Here is a 13,498-nt window from a genome sequence, read left to right as displayed (position 1 = left end):
GTGGCTGTAGAAAACTTACATCTTGAGCAGTTAGATGTGAAGACAGCATTCCTTCATGGTGACTTGGAGGAAGACCTTTACATGATTCAGCCAGAAGGGTTCATTGTTCAGGGATAAGAGAATCTAGTCTGCAAACTAAGAAAGAGCTTGTATGGCCTTAAACAAGCTCCTAGACAGTGGTACAAGAAGTTTGACAGTTTTATGCATAGAATTGGGTTCAAGAGATGTGAAGCTGATCATTGTTGCTATGTTAAGTCTTTTAACAATTCTTACATCATATTACTGTTGTATGTGGATGATATGCTTATTGCAGGGTTTGACATTAAGGAGATTAATAATCTGAAGAAGCAATTGTCCAAACAATTTGCAATGAAGGATTTGGGAGCTGCAAAGCAAATCCTTGGTATGAGAATCATTAGAGACAAGGCTAATGGTACATTGAAGCTTTCACAGTCAGAGTATGTGAAGAAAGTTCTCAGCAGGTTCAACATGAATGAAGCTAAACCAGTGAGCACACCCTTAGGGAGTCATTTCAAACTAAGCAAAGAACAGTCACCGAAGACAGAAGAAGAAAGGGACCATATGAGCAAGGTGCCCTATGCCTCAGCTATTGGCAGCTTGATGTATGCTATGGTGTGTACAAGGCCAGACATTGCACATGCAGTGGGAGTTGTGAGCAGATTCATGAGTAGGCCTGGAAAGCAGCATTGGGAGGCAGTCAAGTGGATTTTAAGATATCTGAAGGGTTCATTAGATACATGTCTTTGCTTCACAGGTGCTAGTTTGAAACTGCAGGGTTATGTAGATGCTGATTTTGCTGGTGATGTTGATAGTAGAAAGAGTACTACTGGGCTTGTTTTTACTCTAGGTGGTACAGCTATATCATGGACTTCAAATCTACAAAAGATTGTTACTTTGTCTACTACAGAAGCTGAGTATGTTACAGCAACTGAAGCTGGAAAGGAGATGATTTGGCTACATGGTTTCTTAGATGAATTGGGTAAGAAGCAGGAGATGGGCATTCTACACAGTGACAGTCAGAGTGCAATTTTTCTTGCCAAAAATTCGGCTTTTCATTCAAAGTCGAAACATATACAAACAAAATACCACTTTATCCGTTATCTTGTTGAAGATAAACTGGTAATACTTGAGAAGATTTGTGGATCTAAGAACCCTGCAGACATGTTGACTAAGGGTGTCACTATTGAGAAGTTGAAGCTATGCGCAGCTTCAATTAGTCTTCTAGCTTGAGGACAGGAGGATGAGTTGTAGGGATGAGGGATTGTTTCTTGAAGGATAGCGGTTTGATGTTGGTGATTGGACTAGTCTCCAAGTGGGAGATTTGTTGGGCTTTGTGGAGCCTAGTTTTGTTTGATCCGGTTTGACGACCTGACCCAAATAATATTGCATGGCTTTTTAATGGGAGATTTATTGAGGCCTGTTAGGCCCGTTTAGCCCATTGTGGAACCACCTTTTTTAATTAGGGTTTTTTAGTATGGTGTGGTTGCCATGTTATATATAGAGAGAGAATATTGTAGCTGCCATGTTGTACTCTGTATTCTTCCCTGATAATAGTGATATCCCTGCAACTCCGTGGATGTAGGCAAATTGCCGAACCACGTAAATACTGTCTTGTGCGTGTGATTGTTTTTCTTTGGCGTTTGTTTTCTCTAATTTTTGTTTCTCACGGGTTGGGAATTCGGTTTAATTCCCTACAAATCGAGACACCGAGACTGATATGCCCACGACCCTCCGAGTCAATGACCGATACAGCGACTTTGAACCGGGCTCTAATTTAGCTTCTAGTAAGTTTGATTTTCTTGATAAAAGTCACTGTTGGGCATTGAGTTTTCATGAATTGCAAGCTGGCGGGGAATAAATTAATCAAGTAAGGACATACCACTCACAGCCTAGAAAATTACTTGCACATGCTGGATGAATATTGACTTTGTCTATAGAACTGCAGTGTTGAGATGGTCAGATACACTGTCTAAATCTCAAAAGTTATTATGAATAGATCTGGCTATATTCGAAGTTAAACAGAAGAAGTTTGCCCTGAAACTCTCATATATAAGAGGAAGTCAGTCTTCCCCTTCTGCATCATTGCCAATTAAGTTCACCGAGATTCAGTCAGAGATTCAAAAAAGTTGCCTTGTGTTCGCCTATTACAAAACATGAAGGTGAGCCTTTTGATCTGGAACTCCATTGATGCTTTTTGTTTATTGTGTAGCTTAATCTGTTCTAGTTGGATCCAAAAAGAAGCATATGAAATTATAGCTATAACATATTTGGATATGTTCCTTGTGTGATGGTGTAGCAAAAGATAATTGTGAAAGTGCAAATGAACTGTGACAAATGCAGAACCAAAGCCATGAAGATTGCTGCAGTTGGAGAAGGTATGATACACATTTCAACACTATTTTTCTTCTTTCCACAAGAAGTTCACAGAAAGTATAAAGCCTTGTTATTTCAAATCATTTATTCATAGTCCCAGTCGATCGATTTTTGGGCTTCTGTGATTATGTGACAAGTGTGATATCAGTGGCTATAGAAGGAGCAGAAAAAGATCGGGTTGTGGTGATTGGAGACGGAGTTGATTCAGCTAGCTTGACCCACTTTTTGAGGAAGAAGCTTGGGTATGCGACTCTTGTAAGCGTGTAAGAAGTAAAGGAAAAAGTTGACAAGGGCAAAGGTGATGAAAAGCCAAAGCCTAATCCGAAGCCAGCTCCGAAGACTTGTTGTCAAAGCCAACAGGTTTTAATTGCTAGCATGGGCTATGCAGATGAACCTAATTGCTCCATCATGTGAGGTTTAGCATGGATCATGCCCGGCCTATTAATAAGTTGTACCTTTCTTGTTCTTCAATTAGACCTTGTTTCTCTCATTAGATGTTCCGTGTAACAGAGATTGCAATTCTCTTAACAAAAGGTTGAATTCATTAACAAAGCAAACTAGCAAATTAATTAGCCAGGCCAACATCGATCATAACTATCCTAAATCCATCTCCATATATTAGACTAATGAACACCCAATATCAAATCATTATTTTACACTATTCCAAAAGATACAAGAAAATAATGGTTTATAACCATTGTGGGAAGACTACTATATGGGGTTAAATTGATTTTTAATTTGATAATGCTGTCTCATTCTTTCACTAAAAGGAAGGCAAGAACCTCCATCTTATTGCTAAGAGCTCCAAGACAACTGTTGATGCCTTTGTAGCAATATTCTGCATAAATGAGCTAGGTCTAACTACATCTGCAAATGGCATGGCCCTTTTTTTTGGGTAATTAAAATTATAAATTGTATTAGTTCTGAGGCTCTATGTTAATCGATGGTGGTTAATTGCTAGATTTTCAACTTCACAAAATATAAAGGACAATAAACTAACAGTGATTTTTGGAAGATTAGCATCAAAGTCTACGGATAGCCCAAGTGCACCAATAGCTGCCTTTTGCCCCTCCATTAAGAGTGAGTTTAGCAATGATTATAGGAAGTGTTCTAACATTTTTAATACTTGAAGAATAAAAATTTCCAATTATTATAAATGTTGAAAACACTTCCTAAAATCACTATCAAACGCACTCTAAATAAATCTTAGGATATTCCGGATTCCCTCCAAAGTTAGCTACTAAGGGGCACAAGGATCAACATGCAATATAATTAGGATACTGTTGGACAGAAGCACGTGCTTTCCTGGTGCACAATTAGGTTAATAGAAGGATCTCATTTGAATTCTTAAATGCAATTCCAAAATTCTAGAGTTTAAATACCGTGTGAAAAGAACTTTTGTAGGTCAATTTCGAACACAGCGTTTAGACCTAATTTTTAACTAAAATTAATTAGTTCGTCCCAAATTTTGGAGAATTGTTCTGAAGTAATAGCTCACAAAAAGGCAAGGATAAAGACTATTATACTCACTACTGGACTTTACAATCGTATATAATAAAGAAGCCCACTAATGAACAACCTACAGCATCTACACAAGAAATTGCACCCAAAAATGCATGTAATCAAATAAACCAAAGAGGCAATTAAAAAAGAAAGAAAAAGAAAAAGAAACAAGGAAAAGGAAACCATCTTAGAAAGAAAAAAAAAAAAGGGAAATCATCTAACCATACACCAACTACAAGAAATATGAGATTTTGGAACTTTACTTATTTCTTTTTAATTTTGGTGTAAAATGGGAAAAAATATTGTTTATTCTTGCACTCCAATAATGCTTTTAAATTTGTTTTACAAATACCCTTAAAAGTAAAGGACAAAATACACATCAATTTAATACCACCTATTAACAAGTACATGTGTCATTTATTTTTATTATTTTTCTCATATCAATATATCTCCCTTACCACTTGTCACGCTTCCACTTTTTTCTTTTTTCTTTTTTTTTTTCATTTTTTTTTCTCTTCTACCACCATAATCCATTGTCACCTATTATATTTTTAATTATTATTTTTCTTTTTTTCTTTTATATTCTTTTTAATATGCTCGTGCATTTTCTCATAAAACTTCTTTAATTTTAATTTATTTTTACTCTCTAATTTGTCTATATTTATTGATTTTAATTATTTTTTTGACATATTAAACTTAAAATGATAATATATAATAAATAATTAATATAACAAATTAAATAAAAACAAAATATATAATGGACAAAAATGAAAATATTATCCCACAAATAGTAATGATTTTAAATATTAATTATAATAATACATTTTATAAATTAAGGTTTAAATTTAAAAATTCCATTTTATTATTTAGAAGTTTATGATATAAGATTTTTTATATTAATGCTAAACAAAAGATTTATTTATTTTGTAAATTCCATCACATGTAAAAGTAAAATATCATTGTAACACTATTTTATTATTTACATTATTTTTCTTTTAATTTTCATTTTAAATTTATCATATCAAAATCACAATAAGTGATGGTGTTTTTATCATTTTTCTTATGATTTTAAACTGATTGTGGATCTAACTTTTTTTTTTTGTTAAAATCTTTAATTTTTAATTAAAATAAAATATAAAAGAAAATATATTTTTCATAAAAAATTGTGCTTAACTTTTTATATTAATTTCATAAAAAAATAGGTACATCCTTAAAAATAATAGGTAAATTAATGCTTAGGAGAACCGGAAACACTATCATACTTATCATGGTGTATATATTCCTTTGGGACCCTCGATTACGCACCCCAAAAAGAACTTTGGGATCCTAGGTATATCCATTCTTAGAGGAACCAAGACCCCTATTTTCATTTTCATGGTTCATATATTCCTTTAGGGACCCTTAAGAAAGAATTAGAGGTCATTCCCCACCCTAAAATGGACATTGGAACCCAAGGTACATCCTAATGACAATTTGGTAAATCATTTATAAAGTTTGGTACATAATTCATAAAATTTGGCATATCCTTAAAACAATTTTGTACATCCAATCCATGAGCTACCAAGACCTCTATATTATTACCCGTGGTTCGTTTATTTCTTTAGGGATCTTTAGGAAGTAATTAGAGGTCGTTCTCTACTCCAAAACGAACTTTGGAACCTTAGGTATATCCTTAAGGAAATTTGGTGCATCGTTAAGAAATTTTGGTACATCCAATCCTCGGCTTATCGAGACCCCTATCTATCTTCCCATGGTCCATATTATCCTTCACTATAAGAAAAAAAGCCTTCGTTGACAGTTTTTCACTGTCAATGTAAGGTATATCTGTGAAGGTAGGTTATTGTTCATATATGTTATCTATGCTAATGACAAGAAAAGTTTAAAGGTAACTTGACATATACTATACATATGTTAAGATTTTCTCTATTTTTACAAATGATGAAATCTTATTAGTATATGATATGTCAATGTTTCTTTCATATATGTTAAGGTTGGATTCAACTTATATCAAGATTACTTAATCTTATGTCAATGTTAACTCACTCTTTTGTTAAGATTAGTCCAACAAATGTCAAGGTTAGGTATCATATATGTCATGATTAACCCCACATATATCAAGGCTTTTAGATACATATGTCAAGGTTAGATTTTATATATATATCATAATTGGCTTATATATGTCAATGTAGGGAATAAGTACAACTATCAAGGTTCCCCTCAAAAAATTTTAAAATTATTTTTTTATGAAAAATTGAACCTGTTGCCATGTATAATCAATTTGATATTATTTAAGAATGATAATGAGAATCAAATTATCATGATTTTATATATAATCAAAGCATATTTAATATGCATTTAATTATTAATTAAAGCATAAATCAATGAACTTGTTTAAAGTTGTCCCCAATTTCTCTATATAGAAGAAACTGATATAATATACAACGAAATTAAAAACACACTATAAGATAATATACATAAACTTAAATTAAGTTGCTCATGTATATATCTACAACCAAGTCTCTTGCCTCCATCTTAAAGCATTACTTTATAGGAAAACCTTAAATTTCCAACACCCAAACTTTGAATCTGTAGCAAAAAAATATAGAGCATATTAGCAAATTAAAAAGAAAAATGTATAATGAGAAGCAATCAAATATCAAGCTTTATGAAGAATTTTAATAGCAAGCTAGCCACTACACCTTTATTAGACAATAATAGATTATTTCTTAATAACACAGGTAAACAAACCAACTCTCAAATATTAAAATATTGATATAGCAAAAACATATGGAGGCTAAACCTAGGAGCAAAACCTAAAACATAAACCATTTTAACCTAATGAAGTTATTGTTTTGATCCAACTTCAACCAAGATATTTAACTATTTAGATCATTATTATGATTTTTTAACCTAACACTTTCCCTGAAATGTCCAAGGTTTCCATCAAACTATACAAGTCAAAGATAGCCTACAAATCATGCACAAATGCTTCATTTGGTTGCTTAGAAAGACCAAGAAAAAAATGACAACACAACCAACTATAGTTTACCAAGCTCTATAGAAAGGTACATGAAAAAAAAATAAATATGACATCTTATTGAATGAGGACAGGAAAAATAAATGAACAAATTTAGGAAGAACTAAAACAACTTCAAATTTATGTAAATGCAAACTATACCTGGTTTCATCTAAAACTACTCATTTAAGGTTTTTTTTTAATTATTTTTCTATACAAAAAGAACTTATTCTTATAAAATCTACGGAACCTCTAAGAACTTGTCTTTCCACATTTGGAGCTTGGAATTTGAGGACAATGAATTGTTGTTGATCACCAAAAAGTTGTTCTGAACAACCCCACCAAAGCCAAAGAATGTGGGGAGCAAAACAACTCTAAAAACCAAAGCAACACATTTGCATGTCTACAATTCAAATGGCAGCAAAAGAATCTCAAATGCTTACAACTTGACAAGTCCATTTGAGACTTAGAACCAAAAAACCCAATAACTAAATATTTCAACCATCACACAATCCACACTTTTTCTTCAATAAATCACAAAGCAAACCAGAACGTACCCAGTAACTAAAGATCTAATATGTGGAAAATTTGAGGTTTCTGATCTCAAGTTTAATGTAGGTGAAACCAAAATCAACATAATCTTGATTCAATGATGTTCTACATGACCAAAAGAGGAAAATAGATTATTAGAATTTAACTAACAAGAACAAATAAAAAGATGAAATATTACCATTTCCATACCTTCATTTAATCGATTGAAAGAGGCAAAGACCCATTCAAAGCCACAAAATTAAGTGCCTAGGGAAGAAGAACTCATTTGATTTGAAACCCAACAAGCACGTATTTATCAGTATTTTTACCAATTTTTCAAGAAATTTCCCAATATTTCCTACCAGTCCAGCTCGCGCATAGGATACAAAATCTATCCAATTTTTTTTTTTTTAAAAAAAAACAACATAAGATGCTATTTGGTAATCTGATCATGATTTGCAGGGAAAAGTTGTGTTTTTAAGCTTGTCTCAAAAATCGTGGATTTGGGGTACGTGAAATTTAAATCCAATGGCACAAAAGCAAAGAGACCCCTAGAACATATCCAAAAAACACAAAGAGCAAAAAAAAAATAATAATAATAAAAAAAAAAATTGGTTTTCTTTGAGGGTTTTGCATGGATTGGAAATCAAACGAGGATGAATTTTCTCAAAAATCGAATGGGGGATGGATTTTCTTGGGAATCAAATGGGGGTTTTGCAAAGAGAAAACACAAGGAGCAAAAAAAAAAAAAAAAAAAAGCAAATTTTTTTGTTTTCCTTGGGGGTTTTACATGGATTTTCTCGGAAATCAAACGATGATGAATTTCCCATAAATTGAATGGGGGAAGGATTTTCTTGGGAATCAAATGGAGGTTTTGCAAAGAGAAAACATAGGGAGCAAAAAAAATGCAATTTTTTTTGTTTTCCTTGGGGGTTTTGCATGGATTTTCTCGAAAATCAAACGAGGATAAACTTTCCCGGAAATTGAATGGGGGATGGATTTTCTTGGGAATCAAATGGGGGTTTTGCAAAGAGAAAACACAGGGAGCAAAAAAAAAAAAAAAACAATTTTTGTGGTTTTCCTTAGGGGTTTTGCATGGATTTTCTCGGAAATCGAACAAAAATGAATTTTCCTGGAAATCGAATGGGGAATGGATTTTCTTGGGAATCAAACGGGGGTTGCAAAAAAAAAACAATAATAACATGATTAGATTAGTACCTACGAGGATTGAGAGTCGTAGAGAAGGGCGGATTCTCTCGTCTGGAGAGTAGCTTTAGAAAAGGGCTTCTTGATGCCCGAGGCCCCGAGTGAGAGAAGCGGTGGCCCTTTTGATTTTTATAGTTAGTAGAGATAAAATAAAAAAAATGAAACAAATCATGAGAACAATTTTCCTCTCTCTATATAAATAATTATTAGTTACCCATCTTTATTTTGATTAAATCACATTGAAATTTCTGTTTTTATGGACGATATTTTATGAATTAAAATTAATTTGGTAAAATAAATTATTAATAATATTAATTATTTAACTAAATTAATATTAATAGAAAAAGTTGTTACCACATATTTTTAATAAAATTTTAGAAATTAAATCTCAAATAAAATATTTTATATAAATTAATTTAATTTTTCATTTAAAATGTAATAAAACGTGTTTTAATAAAAATATTTTAAAATTTTTAAAATAAATATTGTCTTCAACAAGATGGGCTCCCTTCATCTAACAATATGATGGAACCACATCAATCTTTATTTTGGTACTAAGACTATTGCAATGTCATATGTATTATATTTATATATAAATTATTTTTATTCAATAAAATCAAATATTTCTTAACTCAATTCTAACTTTATACACTTCCAAAATTCATATTTATTGCTCTTAAAATTCAAATATCGAATTTATTGATATATCTCTGTCTACCGATGTTTTTGTTTTCGATCATATTTATATCAATTATATTTACAAAATAACTTTAAAATATGAATTCTTACTTATTTTATCATTTTTTGGAGTTTTTCCAAGCATTCCTATAAATTTTAAATAATTTTCGCTCCACCGATATTTTTTCAACATTTCTGATATATCTATAAAATCGAAGTATTGATAATTTCGTAATTACCGACATTTTCATCCTTGGTTTCGAGCAAAAAGTTTCAAACCCTAAGCTCTCAAAATGAATATCGGGTTTTGAAAAAATGAGGAGTGTTCTTTATAAATACCATAGGGAACCTTGACAGGTAATTATAACATGATATCTTGACTTATAATCCATAGGTCATTTAAGATCATTTTACTAGAATTAAAATGGCATATATGTTTAAAATCGTACCTTGACTTTTGACTTTATGTAAAGCTAGCCACATTATATAAGTACCTTGAATATGAACATACTAACTATACATTGACTTATAAACTATCTGTCAACATTCTATTATATAAGTCATGAAAGAATTCAATAAAATTTTATATATATCATTATTGGTTTAAACAAGTTGTATATGTCATAGTTGTTCATTTAAATAGGCAATATTGACACATATCAACTTAAGTCAAGATAACATCTACAAAAAATGACATTTTTTCCTTGTAGTGCTTTGAGGACCCTTAGGTAGTGATTGAAGGTCATTCCCCACATCGGAACGAACTTTGGCACTCTTCGTACATCCTTTACAAAATTTGGTACATCCTTAAAAACATTGGGTACATACTTGAGCTATTGAAACCTCTATCTTATTACCCATGATCCGTTTATTTCTTTAGGGATCTTTGGGAAGTGATTGGAGATCGTTCCCTACACTAAAATGGACTTTGGAACCCTAAGTACATCATTGAGAAAATTTGATACATCCAATCCTTGAGCTCACGGAACACTTATTTCCATTTCCATAGTCCATTTCTTCCTTTGGAGACTCTTAGGAAGTTATTGAAGGTCATTTCCAACCTCAAAACGGACTTTGGCAACATTGGTACATCATTTACAAAATTGGGTACATCATTTACAAAATTTGGTACATCCTTTACAAAATTTGGTGCATTATGAAGGATGTACCAAATTTTGTGAACGATGTACCAAGAGTTCCAAAGTGCCTTCCAAGGTGGGGATCGACCCCCAATCACTTCTTTATGGGTTCCAAAATGAAATCATATACCATCCATGTTCAAATGGGGGACTCGGAAACAATAGGATCGAATGTACCAAATTTTATGAAGGATGTACCAAGCATTCCAAAGTGTGTTACGAGGTAGGGATCGGCCCCCAATCATTTCCTTATAGCTTCCAAAATGAAATCATGGACTATCCATGTTCAGATAGGGGTCCCGGAAACAATAGGATCGAATGTACCAAATTTAATGAAGAATGTACCAAATTTTGTAAAAGGTGTACCAAGGGTTCCAAAATGCATTCTGAGGTGGGGATCGGCCCCAAATCACTTTCTTATGGCTTCCAAAATGAAATCATGAACCATCCATGTTTAGATGGGGGTCCCGAAAACAATAGGATCAGATGTACCAAATTTAATGAAAGATTTACCAAATTTTGTGAAGGATGTACCAAGCGTTCCAAACTGTCTTACGAGGTGGGGATTGGCCCCCAGTCACTTCCTTATAAGTTCCAAAATAAAATCATGGACCATCCATGTTCAGATGGGGAACCCAGAAGCAATAGAAGAATGTAGCAAATTTTGTGAAGGATGTACCAAGGGTTCCAAAATGTGTTCCAAGGTGAGGATCGGCCCCCAATCACTTCCTTCTGGGTTCCAAAATGAAATCATGGACCATCCATGTTTAGATGGGGGTCCCGAAAGCAAACGCATCGGATGTACCAAATTTAATGAAAGATGTACCAAATTTTGTGAAGGATGTACCAAGGGTTCCAAAGTGTGTTCCGAGGTCAGGATTGATCCCCAATCACTTCCTTATAGGTTCTAAAATGAAATCATGAACCATCCATGTTCAGATGGAGGACCATAAAACAATAGGATCGAATGTACCAAATTTAATGAAGGATGTAGCAAATTTTGTGAAGGATGTACCAAGCATTAGAAAGTGCGTTCTGAGGTAGGGATCGACTCCTAATAACTTCCTTATGGGTTCCAAAATGAAATCACAGACCACCCATGTTCAAATGGGGGTCATGGAAACAATAAGATCAGATGTACCAAATTTTGTGAAGAATGTACCAAAGGTTCTAAAGTGCGTTCTGACGTGAGGATCGGCCCCTAATCACTTCCTTATGGGTTCCAAAATGAAATTATGGATCATCCATGTTCAGATGGGGGTCCCAGAAGCAATAGGATCGGATTTACCAAATTTTGTGAAGGATGTACCAACGACTCTAAAGTGCGTTCTGAGGTGGGGATCGACCCCCAATAATTCCTTATGGGTTCCAAAAAGAAATCATGGACCATCCATGTTCAAATGGGGGTCACGAAAGCAATAGTATCGGATGTACCAAATTTAATGAAGGATGTACCAAGGGTTCCAAAGTGCATTCCAAGGTGGGGATCAACCCCCAATCACTTCCTTATGGGTTCCAAAATGAAATCACAGACCATCAATGTTTAAATGGGGGTCATGGAAACAATAAGATCAGATGTACCAAATTTAATGAAGGATGTACCAAATTTTGTGAAGGATGTACCAAGGGTTCCAAAGTGCGTTCCGACGTGAGGATTGGCCCCCAATCACTTCCTTATGGGTTCCAAAATGAAATCATGGATCATTCATGTTCAAATGGTGGTCCCAAAAATAATAGGATCGGATGAACCAAATTTAATGAAGGATGTACCAAATTTTGTGAAGGATGTACCAAGGGTTCCAAAGTGCGTTCCGAGGTGGGGATCAACCCCCAATCACTTCCTTATGGGTTCCAAATTGAAATCACAGACCATCCATATTCAGATGGGGGTCATGGAAACAATAAGATCAGATGTACCAAATTTAATGAAGGATGTACCAAATTTTGTGAAGAATGTACCAAGGGTTCCAAAGTGCGTTCTGACGTGAGGATCGGCCCCCAATCACTTCCTTATGGGTTCCGAAATGAAATTATGGATCATCCATGTTCAGAAGGGGGTCCCGGAAGCAATAGGATCGGATGTACCAAATTTTGTGAACGATGTACCAACAGCTCCAAAGTGCGTTCCGAGGTGGGGATCGACCCCCAATCACTTCCTTATGGGTTCCAAAAAAAAAATCATGGACCATCCATGTTCAAATGGGGGTCGCAAAAGCAATAGCATCGGATGTACCAATGTAGATCCTCAATTTTGTCCTCCTAGCACATGTCTTATTAGATACTTATTCGATACTTTATAATAGCTCTTTGGTGGCCCACATCTACTGACATTACTTACCTTTCTTGAACCACCTCGGAGACTCTGATTGAGGGATTGCCTAACCCCTTATTATGACCTCGGCAGCTCTAATTTAGACTTAGACACTTTCCTGAACGCCTTAGGCCCACTTAGAAACTTCATTGGGTTTAGTTCACTTAGGTCCACTTTAGCACTTTTTTAAAATCACTCTCTTAAATGGTTGCATGATTGCATGGCCTACATGACTTGTGTGACTTATATTGATTTCTTTATCATTTTTATTTGATCTTATTACAAGTTTTCTAAATCATATTTCTTGGCTTTTGGGCATGAGGAAATGGGCCGCCATCTATTTGGAATGAGAATCAATAGAATTTTGAAAAAATGAGATTTTGTTTTTTTAGAAGGATAGCACATATATTATTTCTATGGGGGAATCGGTTAGAAAAGGAGAAGAAAATAAGAAAGGAAAGTAGGTTTAAAAAAGGAAGAAATGAGGAGATTTTCCTCCAGCAGATTTGGGAGGGTTCTTTGGGGAAGACTGATATATATACGTGAGAGAGGAAGAAAAATAGGGGGGATTCTTTGATTGTCAAGGGCAGAAAAGTGCACGAGGGTGGAAGAGGAGCAATTGCAGCCGACTTTGTCTAGGTATGCTTTTGGTTACTCTGGGTGTTCTGACCCATATTTGATTTCTCCATTTTGGTCATTCAGAAATATTCAATGTCTTGT

The 13,498-nt window shown here is 33.9% G+C and overlaps 1 long non-coding RNA gene across 1 annotated transcript; it reads left to right on the top strand.

The window, feature by feature from the left end:
- The first annotated feature begins 2,121 nt into the window (after positions 1-2,121).
- On the top strand, positions 2,122-2,390 carry LOC117908762. Its single transcript, XR_004650248.1, has 2 exons — positions 2,122-2,180; positions 2,318-2,390. It is a non-coding gene; the product is annotated as an uncharacterized LOC117908762 (long non-coding RNA).
- The last annotated feature ends 11,108 nt before the right edge of the window (positions 2,391-13,498 follow it).

Source organism: Vitis riparia, chromosome 19 (genome assembly GCF_004353265.1).
Source record: "Vitis riparia cultivar Riparia Gloire de Montpellier isolate 1030 chromosome 19, EGFV_Vit.rip_1.0, whole genome shotgun sequence".
Lineage (NCBI taxonomy): Eukaryota > Viridiplantae > Streptophyta > Magnoliopsida > Vitales > Vitaceae > Vitis > Vitis riparia.
The sequence above is the reverse complement of the archived record's forward strand: the minus strand, read 5'-3'. Positions and strand labels throughout refer to the sequence as shown.